Source organism: Cervus elaphus, chromosome 13 (assembly GCF_910594005.1).
Source record: "Cervus elaphus chromosome 13, mCerEla1.1, whole genome shotgun sequence".
Lineage (NCBI taxonomy): Eukaryota > Metazoa > Chordata > Mammalia > Artiodactyla > Cervidae > Cervus > Cervus elaphus.
This window is the reverse complement of record NC_057827.1, coordinates 25,845,086-25,860,479: the sequence shown is the minus strand read 5'-3', so window position 1 is coordinate 25,860,479 and position 15,394 is coordinate 25,845,086. Positions and strand designations below refer to the sequence as shown.

General features: G+C 48.8%; 1 protein-coding gene across 3 annotated transcripts in view; it reads right to left on the bottom strand.

The window, feature by feature from the left end:
* The window catches only part of ZNF592 (zinc finger protein 592), a 48,301-nt gene extending 33,214 nt beyond the window's left edge, over nt 1-15,087 (bottom strand). For 2 of the 3 annotated variants that reach the window (XM_043921576.1, XM_043921577.1), the window contains exon 1: nt 325-433. The gene's annotated coding sequence lies outside the window, so the exon portion shown is untranslated. Of the gene's footprint in view, nt 1-324; nt 434-15,066 lie in introns of those variants that run through there. The other variant, XM_043921575.1, reaches the window with a different exon arrangement.
* Nucleotides 15,088-15,394: the final 307 nt, after the last annotated feature.

Sequence of the window (15,394 nt, the reverse complement as noted above, 5' to 3'; positions counted from 1 at the left end):
CTTCAGTTTGGGATGATGGATAGGTTCTAGAGATGGATGGTGGTGATGGTTATGTAGATGTCCTTAATGCCACTGAATGTACATTTTTAAATGGTTAAAATGGTTTAAGTCAACTATACTTCAATAAAAATAATAATGAAAACACTCAAAAAATTCTAGGATCCCTGTTAAAAGTGGTTTAAATGGTCAATTTTCTTATGTATATTTTACCACAATTTTTTAAAATAATAGCAGCTACCAAGGAACATGAGGAAAAAAAAAAAAATCACTGTGTCCAGACTTTCAGCTCTTCAAGGTCAGCTCAGGTGGACCTAGACATCATACCTCAGTGAGGCTCTCAAAACAAGGGCGTGGTAGGTGTTGCTGGGGGTGCAGAGCTGTGGAGAAAAGAACAGCTTCTACCTAGGCACATGGTCTAGTTTCCAAACACCACCTAGGAAAGAAGAAAAATAAAATGTCTTTTAATAGGCCTGAAGGGCAAACATTAAAGTTAATAATAATAATAAAGTGTAGGTCAGACCCTGAGAAAAATCTCCAAATGTAGTTCAAAGCATGCTCAAATGTAACCCAAGATAAAACCTCCCCCAGTCCCAGAAGGACTTCCCAGGTAGCCCAGTGATAAAGAATCCACCTGCTAATGCAGGAGACAACGGAGATGCAGCTTCGACCCCTGGGGTGGGATGATTCCCCTGGAGAAGGCAACCCACTCCAGTATTCTTGTCCGGGAAATCCCATGGACAGAGGAGCCTGGAGGGCCACAGTCCGCAGGACTCCCAGAACCAGACATGACTGGGCAACTAAACAACAACAGGAACAACAGCCCCAGATCCTCTCCTCTTGGCTCATCACAGTGCGGTGGCCCAGAGTCCAGACTGCCTGGATTCAAATCCCAGTTCTGCTACTTACTGGCCATGTGACCTCGGGCAGGTTTCTTCACCTCTGTGTCTCAGTTTTCCCATATGTAAAATGGGAATTACAGGAGTTAAATGAGGTAATATTCATAAAACTCTTACACTGCCTTAAACATATCAAATACATGTGTTTGTTAGGTATTTTGCCACCAATCTCAGTGGCCAGTAAGGTTCACCTCATAATTTTTCAGAGTGCCCCTGCAGACAACTGAATCCCTAAACATCAGGCTTCCTGGAGACACGTGCAGGGGACAGAGACAGGACATGTGAAGGCTGGTTACCCCTCATCACAGCTCACCCTCCAGTGCTCAGGAGGGCCACAGAAGCAGAGGGCCAAGAAGTGTGCAAGGCATCTGGGGGCAGGCAGGCTGGGAAGAGTCTCAGGTACGGGAGAGACAGGGAAGGGACAAGCACCAAGCAGGGGGTGAGGACAAGAGGGAAGATGTGGGAAAAGCTGGCAGACCCTTCTTTGTTTTAGCTAAGTGGTCCTCAACTATACCTGAACAATGGAACCGACTCGGGAACCTTGGAAATGGCCACAGCCCCCCAAGATTCCAATGTAACAGGCCCATGTAGAGAAACCCTCAGGTGCATGCACACACAAGTGACAGAACAAAAAGTCTCATTTCTAATTCTGCTCACTCTCACTCTAATTCTGCATTCCCTCGCTTGGCTTCATTTTTGTCTTAACTTTGATAGACTAGCATTTGATTGGATTCTAAATAGAGATACAGACACTATTAGTAGAAAAATTTATAAGGGAATGGAAGGAAACTCATTATCCCAATTCAACAGAAGGGAAACACAGAAAACTTGATTTTTCTTTTCTTATTTGGATCTTATGTTTTCAAAATATAAACAAGTAGAAACCATGCTTCCACATGAGGATAAAGTCCGAGGCCAGGGGATGGGGTAGGTGATGTCTTAGATCTGATGCCCAAAATGAGTTAGTTCCAAGGTACTCCAATGACAGTGACTGATTCTTTATCCCAGGGTACCCTCAGTTCCTGCCAACACTGGAGTTTTCCGAGTTATTCAGACCATCTCTGCTGCCCAGTAACAGCCTGGCTGCACACAGAGGTGGCAAACCTGAGCATTAGGTTCCAATGACCCAGGCTGGCTGGTTCTCTCGGGTCACCTACATCCGACACACACGTAGATTTATAGGAGCTTCACCATTTATAAAACACTACTGCCACTTCACAGGGAACTCTCAGTTGAGTGGCAGAAATCAAGACTCAAGCTCAGGCTCCCAGGTGCCTCCAAGGACCAGAGTGCCCTTCCACCCAGGGACTCTGAACCAAGAGGTCTGACTTCACACTGCAGGTACCCAACCGCCTCATCTTCCCAAGGTGCTATTGTATATGGCACACATTTTCTTTCAACTGGTATTGAGACACTCACTACAGCCATTGCCATAATTATGACACACCTCAGGGTGTTGTAAGACTGAGGTTAGAAAACAATGTACTCAAACACTGTTCTAGATTAGAAGTTCTTCCAACACCAGAAAGATTAAAACTGTCAGAGCCCAGGAGATTCTAGAAAGCCATTAAATTTAAGCTGCTAACTCTACAAGCAAGGAAATGAAGGCCCAGAGAGGTGAGATAATCAAATGAGATAAAGGACATAAACTGAAAAGAGTTTTATTACTGTGGAAGATTCCTATTATCCCTAGCAAGGCCACTGGCCCTGCCTAAGCTTCCCAGAGCACCTGAAGTCTCCAACTCACAGTTACCATCCAAATCTTCCCATCCAACACCCAGCATTAAGCTTATTAACCCTTAGACCAGTGATTCTGGTCCTAGAAGCACATGAGAAACACCCAGGGAGCACTGTTAATACCTAACCCCACCTCAGACCAACTAAATCAGACTCTTTAAGAGTGGGGCCAAGCATTTTTTAGAAAACAATGCAAAGGACTGATAGTGTCTGGGGTTGTGAACCACGGTCTTTAGACCAAAGTATACTCTGGGGACCTCTGGCCTCAAAAATCACCCTGAAATCTTGTTAATAATGCAGACTTCTGAGTCCACCTGGAGACTGACTCCACGGGAGAAAAGAGCATCCCAGGAACCTGAGGCTGGCTGGAGAGCCACAGAGCTGGCACTGAGTGAGTCCTGGAAATCACACCCATGTTCCAGCCGACCCTGTGGTCTGGGATGGCCCCAGCAGCTTGCCTGGCAAAGTCTCCCAGATGATTTAGACTTTGGTTTGCTTGGACTGCAAGGAGATCCAACCAGTCCATCCTAAAGGAGATCAGTCCTGGGTATTCATTGGAAGGTCTGATGTTAAAAGCTGAAACTCCAATACTTTGGCCACCTGATGTGAAGAGCTGACTCATTTGAAAAGACCCTGATGCTGGGCAAGATTGAAGGCAGCAGGAGAAGGGGACGACAGAGGATGAGGTGGTTGGATGGCATCACCGACTCAATGGACGTGAGTTTGGGTGGACTCCGGGAGTCGGTGATGGACAGGGAGGCCTGGCATGCTGCAGCTCATGGGGTCGCAAAGAGTCGAACACGACTGAGCAACTGAACTGAACTGTCCCTCTCTAAGCTGAGAGCCCCTGCAGATGCCCCACGGCATCAATCCCCAGCAGCTGCAGCGAACCTTTCAGAAAGGACGGCAAAGTCTATCATGGTTCTGCACAGCCAACCCGGGCCTCCCATCTCACCCAGAGCTAAGGTGCAGGCCCCCACAAGAATCTACAAGCCCAGTGGGACCACCCCAGCCCCCTCTCCCGTACCTTCCCCGTCCTCTCTCCAGTTTTTCCTCTCCACTAATTGCTCCTCCCTCACGGCTCCTTCTCTCACTCCTTCAGAGCTCTACTCATATGTCCTTTATCACGGAGATGTCCCTACTTCAAGCAGAAAACCTGCCTCCCCACCAAACCTCTCTGTCCTCCATCCCTGCTTTGTTTTTCTCCATAATACTTTTCACCACCTCTCAAACTTTGTTTTCCTTATTACCTGTAAGCCTTCACACACTAGATCACGAGCTCCATCAAAGTTAAGACTTTTGTTTATTTTCTTCTGTGTTACCATCCCAGTACCTATCATGCCTGGCACAAAGCAGACACCCAAATATTGATTCTAGGAATTAATACCTTAGAAACACCAATCTCAAAACATGATTTGTACCAAAAGATCATCAAGGAGCTGATTGTGCAGAAATCACTTCTCCACTCATCTCATCTCAGCCGAAGCCTTTTTAAAAACAGGCTAAAACCCTAATGAAACAGAGACCATTTAGAAATAAGGATTTCCAGTCAATTAACCCAGTCCAGATGGGCCTGTGAGTCAGGGACAACTTGTTCTGAGGAACAGACAAAACTATGGAGACAGAAAATACAGTGGAAAGAAGTTAGCCAGACGGATGGATTTCAGATACTGCCCTGGTATCCGTGCAGGTTCAGAAGAAAACCTGAGCACACTCACAGCCCTTTTCCCACAGGGAAGTCTCCAGCAGACCAGAGAGGACAGGCAGGCTCCCATCCGGGGTGAGTTGGCAACATGCAGGCCCAGCGCAGGATACGACTGCCTGCTCTGCACAGAATGAGCCGTCAAATGAACACACCTGAGGGGGACTCATCTCTTTCCCTGCACCCACTTATCCCTACCTGCTTCCAAAACTCATCCGAAATCACGGACAATAAGCTCTACCAGGCTGGGAGCACAGAAGCTTTAGTCAAGGCCTCACAGCAAGCAGCTGGGGAGGATCCCGCCATTCCCAGGTCTCACTGAGGTCCTCGGTGCTGCTTCCTGCCTCCATCCTAGTCCTTGCCAACCTCTCTCCTCGCCAGCTCTGGTCTCTCCCCACAGTCATCCTATGTGTCTCTTTAAGACCAGTCTTCCCCCAAACACCATTTTTATCAGTCACCCACTCTGTTCAAAAATCTACAATAGTTTCCTGTGGCCCATCACATCAGCTGCAACCCCAATGCCAGGCTTTTGAGAACCTCCGTAACCTAACCTAAGCATTGACCAAGTCTCCCGACTTTGCATTTCAACAGCTGCTTCTTCACCTGCCTCAAAGCACCAAATCACTGCCTTCACCTTCAACAGCACCGGTAAGAAACCAGATTGTAGAGACTGGAACAGACCACGTCTCCAATTTCCATTCCTGCCAAAAGCGTCCTCACTGTCCACACCACCCACACCCATTCCCCCAACCCCCAGCTTCTATTATGCTGTTTGTTTGTTATTTGGATATTTTTGGCCTTGCTACACGGCTTGTGGGATCTTAATTTCCCAACCAGATATTGAGCCTTGGCCCTCAGCAGTGAAAGCAGAGTCCTAACCATAGGCCCACCGGGGAATTTCCCCCCTCCTCCCAGCCTCTAGTCCCACCGCCCTTTCCCTCTTGATTTCCACCACACACACACACACACACACATACACACACGCATCAATGCTCATTCATTCAATCAATAACATTAGTTGAGCACCTACTACATACCAGGCCTTATTCTAGCCACTGAGGACACCACAGAACAAAGTCCCTCCTAACACAATGATGACATTCCACTAGAAAAAAGCAAATTCATATATCAGGTAGTCATACAGCCTTTCTCAACAGGAATTCAACTGAAGTCAGAAATTGGAATGACTACATTCTCATTTCTGAAGCAACTGAGAGAGCAAGCCACGTGAATACAGCGAAGAGGTTTTGGGCAGAAGAAAGAGCAAGTAGAAAGCCCTGAAGCAGGAAAGTGTTTGGTGCATGCAAAGAACCTGAACCAGAGCAGGGGCTCTGACAGGAGATGGAGATGGGAAGCAGATAATGAAGGGCCACTGCGAGGACTGATGTTCACTTTCAGATGGAAGGCTGGGAGAGGACATGGGGTAGGGGAGCGACCTGCCCTGACTTTCACTGTAAAAAGATCACGCCCCTCTGCCATCTATCAGGAAGTAAAATTATGAGGGACTTGTTTTCCTGAATGTTTCAAAATCTTCTAAACTGAGTATGCATGCATGCTAAGTCGCTCAGTCATGGTTGACTCTTTGCAACCCTTCGGACAGTAGCCTGCCAGGCTCCCCTGTCCATGGGATTCTCTAGGCAAGAATACTAGAATGGAAAGGAGAAGAGGGCATCAGAGGATGAGATGGATGGACGGCATCACCAATGCAATGAACATGAACTTGGGCAAACTCCGGGAGATGGTGAGGGACAGGGAGGCCTGACTTGCTACAGTCCATGGGGTTGCAAAGAGTCAGACATGACTAGGCGACTGAATAACAAACACCACACACACACATAGTGAAGTGAAGTCGCTCAGTTGTGTCCGACTTTTTTGCGACCCCATGGACTGTAGCCTGCCAGGCTCCTCCATCCATGGGATTTTCCAGGCAAGAATACTGGAGTGGGTTGCCATTTCCTTCTCCAGGGGATCTTCCCAACCCAGGGATTGAACCCGGGTCTCCCGCATTGTAGGCAGATGTTTTTACTGTCTGAACACACACACATATCCACTCTTTTTTAGATTCTTTTCCCATATAGGCCATTACAGAGTATTGCATAGTTTCCTCTGCTATACAGTAGGTCCTTGTTGTGTGTGTGCTCAGTCATATCCAACTCTTTCCAACCCCAGGACTGTAGCCTGCCAGGCTTCTCTGTCCATGGGATTTCCCAGGCAAAAATACTGGAGTGGGTTACCATTTCCTTCTCCAGGGGATCTTCCTGACCCAAGGATCAAACCCAGATCTCTTGCATTGGCAGGCAAATTCTTTACCAGTGAGCAACCGAGGAAACCCTATTTTATATATTTTATATATAGTAATGTGTATACATCAATCCCAATTTCCCAATTTATCCCTCCCCCGTAACCCTCTGGAAACCATACCATATTTTTTAAATGAAGGAAAAACAAACTTCTAATCCTTTAAGCTGCTTGCTGCTTAGTCACTCAAGTCATACCCGACTCTTTGTGACCCACTGGACTGTAGCCTTCCAGACTCCTCTGTCCATGGGATTTCCCAGGCAAGAATACTGGAGTGGGTTGCCATTTCCTTCTCCAGGGGATCTTCTCAACCCAGGGATGGAACCGGTGTCTCCTGTGTCTCCTGCATTTCCTGCACTGCAGGCGGATCCTCTACCTGCTGAGCCATCCATCAGCGAAGTCCTTTACGACTGAGCCCAAATTCCACTTCCACCTAAAGTCCCCTGTACCAGTGTGAGGCCGTTCTACACCCTACGCCCAGGCAGCAGGACCACTAGGGTGGCCCCAGCATTAGCAGCACATGCCCACAGCAACTAACGTTCACGGAAGTTTCTTGTGCTGCCCGTACTCCTCTCCTGTCACACGGAACATGTCCCTTTGGACACTCTTGCCCCCAAGTGCCTGCCTGGGTCCCAGTCTCTCTCCCCATTGACTTAATTAACTCCTGGTAATTAAAGCTACTGTTTAGTGATGAACTGTTGAGAGACTGACCTCTCCCACAGCGTGTAAATATTTTAAAAGGGGACTCTAAGGGGAAATGCAGACATCTTCAGACTCAGGGGAATGGTGGAATGATAGGCACTGGGGCTTACCGGGAATATGGGTAGGTGGCTGCCTTCTAAGGGTATAGGCGCTTAGAAAAGCAATGTCAAAGGGAGACAAATGGGGTCACGAAGAATGAGATTACATCATTGCCACCACCTCCTTCCTCCCAAATAGCCACTGAATCCATTTTGGGTACCAGGGAATGTTCCCCAGAGGTAACTCCAGCCATCTCAGAGGGGTGACTGGTGTGAAAGTAACCACCACCCTCAGAAACAAAATCCCTCTTAAGACACGTCTGGCCTGGAAGCAAATTGTTCTCTAATTGCTTTCAGTGGGGAAACTCCTTGAGGGCAAAGTTCATCTCACATGATACTTTTATGCTCCATGGAGCATCCAGCTCTGTCTGGGCTGGGCCCAGGATGGGCCTTACAAAAGCAACTGTAGATAACTGATCAATGATGGCACAGTGGCAAAAAGGCTCCAGAGGATTTTAAATACAAGCAAGCACTCTAACCAAGGACATTCTAACCAACAGTAGTATTAATCATACACCTAATATTTTTAAGGGCCTGAAGATATATAGCTTTAATGAAGTCTCAGGCAGTGAAGCAGTTTTTACAACCCCAGCCAGTTCAGTTCAGGTCCGGAGAGTCTGTCTAACAAGGCAAGGCAGAGAGCAGCCCCTGTCCACACAGACCCGAGCCTCAGCTGGGCCAAGCCCCAGAAGAATCTGAACAGCTGCTCATTACCCATTCTGGACTCCCTTCTCCTCCAAAAAATTCATTCTACTTGTCAGCTCCTCCCAGATGGGTGCAGCCCTGGCTCCCTGAATCAAGGAACCATTCCCATCAGAGGTCCTAGCCTAATTCACTGCTGGGGAGAATATGTCTTTACTGCACGTCTAACAAAGGCAGCAGCCAAAGAGGGGTGGCCTGGTTCAACACCATACCTCTTCTAGAGGAACGCAGTTCTGAGCAGTTAAGAGTTTTTGCTTTAGGGCATTCAATGTCTCTAAAATTAAAAACAGGTTTACTGGTTGTTTTCTTTTTGTAAAGATGACATACAAGCTGATAGAAAATTCAAATGATAGGCAAAAATATAAAGAAAAGAGTAAAAACCACTCCAATTCCACCACTCAGTGGTAAAATCTTAGAGTAAGCTCTGTTCTGCAGAGAAGTGAACCCATTCTGAATTAAACCTAGGGTGTTGCTCTTGCCTTCCTGGATAAGCCTGTGGATTTCGTTTTTTGCAGAAGACTATTAATGCTACCACTGAAATACTAGAAAAAATCTCATGGGTCTCCAATATTCCTGGAGCTCACAAATGGACATAACAAAGTCATACAGACCCCTCATCCCACATGCATACTGACTCGAGGCCAGGAGCTCATCTGTTCAGCAGACATACCCCTTTTTTCACTCAACATGGCAGCAGTCTTTCTACAATCGATCATGTAAATAGAGCATGTATGCAGAGCTCCAGCACATCCCCTGGAGCATGTCAATGACAGGAAGGGGGACAGACACCATACCTCTTGATACAGCACCTTCAGAATCTGAAATGGAGAATCTGGGTAAATGTGACTTTACCCAGAGTCACCCAACCAATAGAGGACAGCTGTTCTCCAAGCGCTGATGCATTTGAGGAATGACTCTGAGGTGACACCGAACTCAGAAGGTGATTTTCTTTCAGTCATAAAAAGGATCAGATGTGTCATTTCAACACACACATAAACACTTCCCACTGTCAAATAAAAATGAATGGTTGGAAAAAAAAAAAAAATGAATGGTTGGCTGAAGTAACACTTTTATCCCTAAAAACATTTCTCAGAATAAAAAAAAAAAAAACTAATGGACATCCCCTCTTCCACTCCTAAAGCATGAAGCGGGAGAATACTGGACCAGATGCCCACAGACAGAGACACACACAGACTGTGGGCACATGACCAGATGCCCACAGACGGAGACACACACAGCCTGGGGGCACATGACCAGATGCCCACAGATGGAGACACACACACAGCCTGCGTGCACACGACCAGATGCCCACAGACGGAGACACACACAGACTGCGGGCACACGACCAGATGCCCACAGACGGAGACACAGACAGACAGCGGGCACATGACCAGATGCCCACAGACGGAGACACACACAGCCTGGGGGCACATGACCAGATGCCCACAGATGGAGACACACACACAGCCTGCGGGCACACGACCAGATGCCCACAGACGGAGACACACACAGACTGCGGGCACACGACCAGATGCCCACAGATGGAGACACACACAGACAGCGGGCACATGACCAGATGCCCACAGACAGAGACACACACAGCCTGGGGGCACACGACCAGATGCCCACAGACGGAGACACACACAGACTACGCACACATGACCAGATGCCCACAGACAGAGACACACACAGCTTGTGGGCACACTGGACCAGATGCCCACAGACAGAGACACACACATACTACAGGCACACGACCAGATGCCCACAGACGGAGACACACACAGACTGCGGGCACACGACCAGATGCCCACAGATGGAGACACACACAGACAGCGGGCACATGACCAGATGCCCACAGACAGAGACACACACAGCCTGGGGGCACACGACCAGATGCCCACAGACGGAGACACACACAGACTACGCACACATGACCAGATGCCCACAGACAGAGACACACACAGCTTGTGGGCACACTGGACCAGATGCCCACAGACAGAGACACACACATACTACAGGCACACGACCAGATGCCCACAGACGGAGACACACACAGACTGTGGGCACACTGGACCAGATGCCCACAGACAGAGACACACACAGACTGCGGGCATACACCACTACTCCACCTCACAGACATCGACACTTGAACGCTCTCCTATTTGGGATGCTCCTATTTTTGTAGGAAAAGAAAAAAGTTAAAACCACTTACACAGAAAGATAGAGCTGGAGAAAAAGATCTAATAAAAACACTAAATATTAAAATGCTAACAGTAGATCTAGGTTATAGGGTTTATCATTTTTATTTAATTTGTATTAAATACAAATTTAATACCTATCTGTATTGCCTAAATTTTCTACATGAATGTCCTTTAGAGTTTTAAAAGAAAAATAATTAATCCATAATCTAGGTTGGTCTATTTGGATTTTGTTTTCCACTGTAGAAAAATACAGATTCAGAACTCTAGGGGGTCCACCACTCTTTCCAGTTTTGCAGAAGCAGAAGTGTTAAGATGAAGCTCAAACCACATGAAGATTCCCATGCAATAGGAAGGCTCACCATGACCAGGCTGAGTAGAAGGCAAGAATTAGTACCTTCTTTTCTGTCCCCCATGTGTAGGCAAGATGAAAATCCTAAACCAAACTCTCCTTCAGGTGCAACTCCAACCCACCCCCACCCAACCTCTTTCAAGAGTTCACAGACCTCTGCTCTCGGAGCAACTTCCAAGGTACCCGTCCACAACCATCCCTTGGCCACAAAATTACCCATACCACTTGGTATCTGCATACCTTCCCCAGTAACCCAATCCTAAGGAGCCCCTTTTGCAATACTTTACTTCTAAAAAAGTTATTCCTCCTTTTCCTTAAGTTTCACAAACACAGGATCCCATTCAAATGATACAGAATTATTCATTCCATCAACTAATAAACATTGTTAACTACACTGTATAGAGCTTTAGGGCAAGGTTACGTTAACAAAAAAAGGTTAGTATTCATGGAACCTGAGATAAACAAATGGGAATCGAGGAGCAAGAATTTGTTAGTATGTCCGAGCCCTGCCCAGAAGTTAGGGGGTGGGGGTGGGGAGGGCCATGACCAGAGGACAGAAACATCTGTCATTCTGCAGTTTCATTTTTCAAGGCTAGTTAATACCCTGATTTTTTGCATCAGTCTCTTCCAAGTTTGGTTAGTCAGTCTCCCTGGATCTCAATCAGCTCTACGTGGCCTACAAAACTGAATTTCAGGGCTTCCCTGGTGGCTCAGTGGTGAAGAATCCACCAGTCAATGCAGGAGACAACAGGTTTGATCCCTGGTCCCGGAAGAGCCCACGTGCTGTGGATGTGGTGCAACTGAAGTCTGTGCACCACAGCTATTGAACCTGTGCTCTAGAGGCCAGGAGCCACAACTACTGAGCCCATGTGCTGCAATTACTGAAGCCCGCACGCCCTAGAGCCCAAGCTCAGCAACAAGAGAAGCCACTGCCATGAGAAGCCCGCACACCACAACTAGAGAGTTAGCCACCACTCGCCACAATGAGAGAAAAGCCTGAGCAGCAACAAAAATGAAACACAGCCAGTAACAAAATAAAAATCATATTAAAAGAAAAAAAACAACCACCTGAGTTTCAGGTTTCTGAAACTTCACATACTGAAGCCCTAAGATAGCACCAAAATAAAGTCACCTCCCAGGATGACAACTGTATCCACTCTCTATCAGCAGCACCCATCATGGTACGGATCTGATGTATCCAATAGTCTCTGATAGGTCCCTGTGCCTTATGGAATTAAATTCAAACCTGACCTGCCTTTCACAAGCCCAGCTCGGCTTACCAGCCTCATCCCTGGACAAACCAAGCCTCTCACGGCTCCGTGCTTTCACGTATAACTCCCTCTACATAGAATGTCCTTTGCCCAGTCTTAACATGGTGGTAACACTGTTCTTCCTCCAAAGCCCAGTTCAGAAGTCACCCTGGCCCTAAAGCCTTCCCTACTTCTCCTTGGGCATTTAGTTCTTACCCGTCTTAACTGTAGCTCTCTAAATACAGGGATTTTTGAGAATTTGTTAAGTACATTGTAGCTCATTTTAATTATCTGACCTCCCCTAGATACACTGAGCTTGAGGGAAGGAACGCACATTGTATCCATAAGCCCCAGTGCAGGGTCAAGACTGACACAAGAGCTCAGTGTTGAAGGACTGAGCACATGGAACATTGGCATTAAGTTATTTAAAGGAAAACAGAGTCTCACAATATTCAAGAACTGAATTCTCCCTATAGTTAATCTCACCCACAATGACAACAGGGCTGGGAGGCAATGTGGTTGTTTAAAAATTTTTAGTAAAAGCAACTAACATGTTGTACTAAAAGTTAATTTAATCAGAACAACCCTAGGAGGTAGGTACTTTTATCTGCATTGAAGCTGAGAAAAGCTTGAGACTTTTCCAGACAGGAAACTGAGGCACCAGAAGGGTTAAATAAGTCAAAATCATTCAGTTAGTAAGTGGCAGAAGCAAGACACAAACTCAGTAGTCTGGCTCCAGAGCCAGAGGGCTCCGGAATCAGGAAGATCTGGGTTTGAATACAGATTGTGTTACAAATGTAGCTTTGGATAAGTCATCTAACTCCTCTGAGCTTGTATGTAAAGGGGGCAGGACAACTCCTCTTAGAGTGCAGAGAAGATTAAGTTAAATATGATAATGTTTGTAAAAGTCTCTAAAATTGATTCTCCCACCTAACAGGCACTCCATAAATGTTAATTCATTTTTCTTTCCCTTCCTAAAAGCTGGGCAAAATCATCTCTCTAAGAGAAAAGATCCTCCTCCCCCCCGGACTGCTTGAGGCTTTTCCAAGCAGATCAAGTAGTGAGGCCACTCAACCCTTACCTGCTTATCTGTGTCCAGACCAGAGTCCTTTTAAAATGTAAATATAAATATCATTATGTCACTCAGTTAAAACCCTTCAAAGGCTCCTAATTACACTGGGGGTAAATCCAAACTCTGGAGGGAAAGGCATTCTGTCCCAGAGGCCCCCAGTGAACTGACACACCTCTCTAGAAACTTATCTCCTCTCCAGTCACACAGGCCTCTTTCACTTCCTCCAACTTACCAAGCTCCGTGCTGCTCCACACATGGTTAACTCTCACCCCTCCTTCAGGTCTCAGCCTAAATGTCACTTCCTCAAGGGACACCGTCCCTGAGCCCCCAACCCAAATCAAGGCCCATTATTTCTCACTAAGCTCTTCACCTTTCTCTCCTTGTACTCATCAGTTTGAAATGATCAGTTCACCACTTCCTTCAACATTTTATTCAAAAGACAACTTCTCAGGAGCCCTTTCCAGACCACCCAAATATAAATTCAGTCTCTACCCAATAACCCAATAACCTGTTTTCTTTTTCTCATTAGCACTTATTAACAGCATATATTTTTATTTTATATTTTATTTTATTGTCTGTACAACCCCCCACATTAAAGCTCGACAAGGACAGTTAGTTATTTTTGCTTTGTTTTCTTCACAGCATCTAAAACAATGCCTAGCACATATTTGTTGACAAAAATACCTGTTGTTGAGTGATGTTTCAAGATTTGTTTATTATTGAGTCTATGAACTCAAGGTAAAACATGTCTTTCTGGTTTACCCCTATATTCCCAGCACCTAGTGCAGTGGCTGGCACATAATAAGTGCTCAGTAAAATTTTACTGAATGAATCAAAGCCATAACCAGTGGAACAACTGGAAAACGGTCAAAATCTGTGTGCTAGCACCTTGCTTCCTCTTCTCTTTCACTGCATAATGTACTTGGGATGAGGCAACAGACCCCTGAAAACCCACCACACACCTTCCAGGTCAGGCATCCATCTGTCCAGGTTCTGTAACCTCAGCCACACTGTACACACCAACAGATGCACCCAACAGACCCTGCAGAACACAGAGCTGAAGGCAAGTGGGCCAGCCCCGAGCCAAACACAATCTTCCCCCACTCCCCCCCCGCCCCATGTCCCATTCTCTGACTGCCAGTCCTAACCTAGGCTAGTCCTGGGTGCCAGCCATGCTGGTCTGGGTGGGCCCTCGGATTTACTCCAGTCCAGGATTTTTAATGCCACCTCTGGCCTGCTCAAAAAAGAAAAGTTCAAAATCCCTGAGCAGCTCCAATAATCCTAGGGTTCTCGGAAGCAGGCATACCTAAGATCGTCCGGACCCCTCCCCCTCACAAGCGCTGATCCAAGGCCAGGAGGCCATCTGTCCAGCAGACGCTCCCCGTCCGCCCTCGGGTCACATTGAGCGTCTTCCCCCCCAGGTTGGCAGGAAGAGTCCCTGCAGAGAGACGATCTCCACCCTGATCAACAGGCCTGGTCACCCTCCCTGGGCCCCCCAACTCTGGAGCAGGCATACCCGTCTGCTCCCAAAGAAACCTCCCCCAGGGACAAGAACTTGGGCGGAGGTGGGGGCAGGGACTGAGGGGCGCCAAAAAAGGACGATCCCCCAAGTGTCTGCCCCGTGACGGCGCCAGCTCTTCGGGCGGCCGGGATGGTCCGGCTGACAGGGCGCCCCAGCCGGGCAAAGTGGCACCGTTATCCGTGCCCGGGCGGGGGGCCGCGGGCCGACGCCAAGGGCGGCCGCCCGTCTCGCGCGGGGAAGACAGACAGCAAGCGTGCCCGCCCGGCGAGGTAGCGGCGGGTCGGGACGGCGGAAGGGGCAGGCGGCCCGCCCGCCGGGGGCGGGGTGGGGTGGCGGCCGGGGCCCGCCAGGCGGCGGTCGGGGGAAGTAGCTGCCGCCTCAGGCGGCGAGCAGGGTCCGCCCGGCTGCAGGGCCGGGCCGCGGCGCGGGCGCGGGCTCGGTCCCGGCTCCGCTCTGCCCCCGGCTCGGGCTGGGGCGGCCTCGGCGGCGGCCCCGGCCCACAAGCCCCGCCCGGCCCGGCCCGCGGGGGGCGCTTACCTGGCGGCGGCGGCGGCGGCTGCAAGCCCCGGGCTCGGCCGCGCGCGTCCCCAGCGCCGGCTGTGGGAGCCACAACATGGCGACGGCGGTGGCGGGCGGGGCTGCGGCTCCGGGGGCGGAGCGGGGGCGGGAGCCTGCCTGGCGGCGGGACCTGGCTGGGGCCGCGGGCGGGGAGGGGGAGGGTGGCCGGCCGGGCGGAAGGCGACTTGGACCTGGGCACCCGCCCAGGGCGATGCGGCTGAGGGGCAGCCCGGGCCTGGGGCCTGGCCTCTCGCCTCTTGCCTCTCGCCTCCCGCCCCAGGCGGACTGCTCGGCACCGACCCGACGG